Source organism: Phyllostomus hastatus, unplaced genomic scaffold, assembly GCF_019186645.2.
Source record: "Phyllostomus hastatus isolate PE091 unplaced genomic scaffold, TTU_PhHast_1.1 phas_contig_29, whole genome shotgun sequence".
In the NCBI taxonomy this organism is placed as follows: Eukaryota; Metazoa; Chordata; class Mammalia; order Chiroptera; family Phyllostomidae; genus Phyllostomus; species Phyllostomus hastatus.
This window is the reverse complement of record NW_025333835.1, coordinates 24,140,784-24,145,780: the sequence shown is the minus strand read 5'-3', so window position 1 is coordinate 24,145,780 and position 4,997 is coordinate 24,140,784. Positions and strand designations below refer to the sequence as shown.

Sequence of the window (4,997 nt, the reverse complement as noted above, 5' to 3'; positions counted from 1 at the left end):
TCATGGTAGAGGGAGGGGGTGGTGTGTGAGGCCATTTCACTGTTATCTCTTCTTATAAGGCCACTAACTCCATACATGAGGGCTTCACCATCATGACCTAATTACCTCCCAAAGGCCCCTCTACCAAATACCACCCCACTGGGGATTAGATTTCAGCAAGGAAATTGGGGGAGGGGGGCACAGATATTTACTCCATAGACACAAAGTAGTCCCAAACCAAGAGGCACAAAACAGCAACTGATTCCCTTGCTCTCAGGTCGGCAAGTCAGCGGCTCAGGTGGTTTGCAGGCTGCAGGTTCCAGGTTTAACTCAGGTTCACACTATGTATGCTGATGCTCTCAGGATTAACAGCTCCCTAGGGGAGGGGTCCTGCCATGAGTATTTTATTTTGTGGCCCAGGCTAAAAGGCAGCATCCATCTGGAGCATGTTTTCTCATGGCAGATGCCCAGAATGCAAGAGGCAACCTTAACCCATGACGCATATTTAAGAATTCTGCTCACATCATATCTGTTAACATTCCATGGGCCCAGCATCATAATATTGGCCATTCCACTGGCCCAGTCCAGTATTAAAAATGCGGGCAAGTCTACTTTACACAGAGTGGGGAGGGGAGAGGGTATTGGCTGAATAATAACATAAATGCCTTCTCTGTACTTGAATAAATAGCTTATTCTTCATCAGTCCCAGTGTTCTCATGCCCTTATATAGAATGATAATAGCAGCTACCTTTAGGGTTAAGGGAAAAAAATATGGCCTAAAGAAAATGGCACAGTTTCTAGAACATAAAGTACACTCAACAAATGTTATCTCATTATTAATTTCCTTGCACATGTGTAGCAAGTGAGAAAATGGGAAAAGCAAGATGATGAGGACTTGAGAAGAAATGAAAGCTCAATATGAAAGGCAGTACAATTAAATGATAAATTCATAAAAAGGGCACAGGAGGAGGGATAGTTTGAATTTCTGTAAGTGGTCACTTTAGAATTATGGTCAGTCACCATGCTGTTATTAGTCATTGGACATTTGCTCCTACTCCCCAATGCTCTGTGTGAGAACTGAATGCCTTTATGGCTATAGAAAAAGATGGGCAAAATGTAGCCAAAACCCAACATCTTGCTTGTTAGGTAATTTGGCAAACACGATAAAACTATATACTTGGAAAAGATACGTAACAAGGATACTTACCTGGCAGAAGATATACCATGATCACGAAGGTGGTTTCCTGAGGTCAAGGGTGTGCTGACCCCTGTGATTTCCCCAAACGTGGGAAACGCTGCTCTGTCGTTTGTGGTAGTGGGGGACTGCATTCGCACTCTCCCCCACACCAAATAGAGCAGAAGAAAACAACATAACAAGGGGAAATGCTAGAATTAAAACAAAAATATAAGCCATAATGAATATGTTTAAGTAAGCAGTAATTTCTAGAAAAGATCTGTAAGTTTGCAGAAAACCTACATTTTGAATGTTTTTTTAATCTTTGAGAAATGTTTTGGCTATTTCGATAAATTGTATTGCTTTATGAAATTTCAAAGGAAGACCAGAGACTCACTTTAAGATTACAACCATAGCTATGGGGTTGCTGCAGAACTGCTCGGGTACTCCCAGCACTGAGGTGATCACCCCATAGACCACGTGGTTGGTCCCTGCACAGCCTCATCATGGAGCCAACCAAGTACATTGGGTTCCCCCACTTTGGCTGATGTGATTGCTACACATAGACATGGTTTTGGTCTTGACATTTAATCTCCCAATTCTCCAGTAGTACTTCCTCCCATCCAATAAAACTGAGTTTAAAAGCTAAGAATGCCCTAGTTCTATTGAGCTAGAAAATTGTCTGTTTGAATGGCATTTAACTTCTCACCTTTGATTTTCGTAATTAGCAGGTGTTGTAGTTGCTTATCTCTGATTCTGAGACCAACTCCTTCCAAGAGTACTTGCACATTTCCACAAGCAGCCTGCACAAACAGCCCACCTAGCAGGTGAGAAGAGGATTTACCAGAGGGCCCAGTTTTCTTTCTGTCCTTATTCTCAGAAGGCTCAGTAAGGCTCAGGCCTTATTCTCATCAGTAGGTGACAGATCTGCCCTCTGTAGAAATGAGCTTTGAGTGTACACCTGTTGGGGTTCCCATTCCTCTCTCTGATGGATACCTCCCTACTCAGCTGCCCAGTGTTATGCTTGCACTCCTTAAAGACCCAGAGGGCAGAGCTTACTCTGAGTGCCAGCTCTCTCCCAGTCAGGGATGTTGCTTGGACACTCTGACTTCTTGCTCTGGTCATCCTGCCTTGATAGCATAAGAATCACAATGTTCTCATCCTTCCTCCTCTTTACAGAATGGACCAGAACTGGCTCTTAGCATCTATTTCTTGCATGCTTTTTCTCTGAACCTCGTATCAGTTCCACATACTGCCGGGAGAAAGGATTTGCGTGCACTCAGTTCCAAGTGAAAAGAAAACAAAAGAGAGCAAGAAAGGACTGAAGAATCATCTTCCCAGTTCCTTGCAATCCTTGCTTTTGTTTCTTCATTTATTTAACCAGTATTTATGGAGTACCTCCTATGTGAAAGTCATGGCAAAGGGCACTGTAGATACAAAGATGAGTAGGACACTTTCTCTATCCCCAAGGAGTGCACAAAGGAATAAAGACTAACAGGCGAGTTGTTTCAATTCAGTGCACACTGTCATCATGACGGTAAACAAACACCTAGTTTGGTGGGATCAGAAAAGTTGTTTTCTGGACCAGCGATTTCTAACTAAGTCCTGAGGCCCAAATTGGCCAGCTATACAGAGGCTTGGTTTGAAAAAGAGTCCAGGCAAAGGAAACAGCAGATGCAAAATCCTGGATACTTTTCCCCCCCCAAATTATAAGAGAAAGTTTATTTAGAAAGTTACAAAGGTAGTAGAAGTGAACCAGCTGGGCTGTGTAGGCTCAGGAAACAAGTTACAGAAGCAAAAGAAGGGTCCTTGGAGCTTAGGAGGAAGAAAGGCAAAGGTAACGTGGCTAGGGGAAAGGAAAGGGAGGATGGGAAAGGCGTGGGCTGCTCCCCAGAGGGAGAGCACTGAAGTGTTTTTATTTCCATGATGCATTGTATGTTTTTCTGGTCTGTCAAGTCTCCTTCCTGAAAAAGGTTGAAGAGAAATGGAGAAGGCGAAAGTGTGACCAACAGCTGCTATGCTCAGGACACATCAGCTTGCGATGTAAGGAGGCAGAGTGCCAAACCCGGAAGCTTGTTGGACTCTTCCTCCTTTTTCTTCCATTCGTAGCACTGTTTTAAGACTTGCTGCCTTCAGAGAGAGAGAGAGTGAAAAAAGCTCCTCCTACCATTATTCAGGCAGATCCACCTTTTAACCAGAATGGAAGACAATTCTGAGTGGGCCTTTTGGTACTTAATTTTTCTTATTTTGAAAACTATAATGCTGGCACACAGTTTGGTAAATTGCATGTAAAAATCATTACATCTGCTACTAATATTTGCGACCTGGAATCATTCCTTGTGACTGACATCCTTGGAGTCTTGGGCATTGAGTCTTCCTCCTGCAAGCCTCAGAAGGAAGAGTCCTTCCACTCCTTTGCTGGGTCATGGTGATCCCCACGGCTCCCACCTCCACATCTCCTCCATAACCTCCTGGTGTTCCCTGGTGCAGCTGGAAACACCCAGAATTCCTATGAGGCCTTATAACTCATCCCCCAGAACTGAGAAGGGATCACAGAGTACAGGGGTTGGAAGGACCACCAGTCCTATCTCAACCGGGTCATGGAGCATGTCATGGGGGAAAGGGACATTTGTGGACTTTCCTGAATTCCTATGCTCCACTGGCTGTACAGTTTTGTTTTGTTTTTTCAAGATTTCATTTATTTATTTTTAGAGAGGAAGGGAGGGAAAAAGAGAGGGAAATGTGTGGTTGCTTCTTGTGCACTCCCTACTGGAGATCTGGCCTGCAACTCCGCATGTGCCCTGACTGGGAATTGAACCAGTGATACTTTGGTTTGAAGGTGGGCACTCAATCTACTGAACTACACCAGCCAGGGCAGTACTGTTTCTTTGAGGCAATGCATTCTAATTTGTAAACAAATTTCTGAAGATTTGCTCTGATCTCAAGTTCAATCAGTTTAACCTTCCTCATAAGTTAGATACAAAGAATAACTATACTGATAATGTCTGACAACTATTGAGGGACCACTACATGCAAGGTATTATTCTGAGTTTTGTGGGTGTTAAATCATTTAATCCTTACATAAACTTTATGAGGATATGTACTATTATTATAATCACTCCCATGTTATGAATGAGGAAACTGACATGGAGAGGTCTAATAACTTTCCTAAGGTAAATGGCTGGGCTGGGATTTGAACCCAGGCAATCTGGATCAGAATCTATGATCTTAAGCACCACACTGAACCTCCTCTCCAGAAAATCCATCACCGATGATTTTGAAGAGTGGTATCTTGATAAAATATGATGTTGATAAAAACACCAAGTAAAAAGAGGGAAGTACACAAAGGGAAGCTTAGATATTAAATATTTCTAAATTCCAAGAAAGATGAAAACTCCTGTTTGTGTGTTATTTTAGCTCTTATAATAATCACTAATAATATTGCAAATTTCTCGCTGTAGTTAAAATGATTAAAAAGTCTCTTCTGAATTGATTTATGCATATATATCTCTCATTACTTACTAGATGTTCATTCATCTCAATTTGCCCTGGAGTAATGGCAACTGCCTACTAAAGAATTATCAGTCTAAGTATTTGGGAATTACACAAACTATTTGCATAAGATATATTCCAATTGGTGTAGAATTTTAAAAAGCCCCATATAAGTATACAAGACTACTGCTTATCATGTGCTTTTTGTTTTTTTGAATGTACGCTATGGTGTATGAAACTGTGTTTGTTTCTTTATCTGCAACGTGGAGCTAATGATGACGGCCGCAATGTGAGGGTTCCATGGCAGTGTGAGTGGGCGTGGTTTATAAATGCCACAACGCATTATATGGTG

General features: G+C 42.1%; 1 pseudogene; it reads left to right on the top strand.

Annotated features, from left to right (window-relative positions):
• The first annotated feature begins 1,178 nt into the window (after nt 1–1,178).
• Nucleotides 1,179–1,323, top strand: LOC123818965 (annotated as a pseudogene).
• The last annotated feature ends 3,674 nt before the right edge of the window (nt 1,324–4,997 follow it).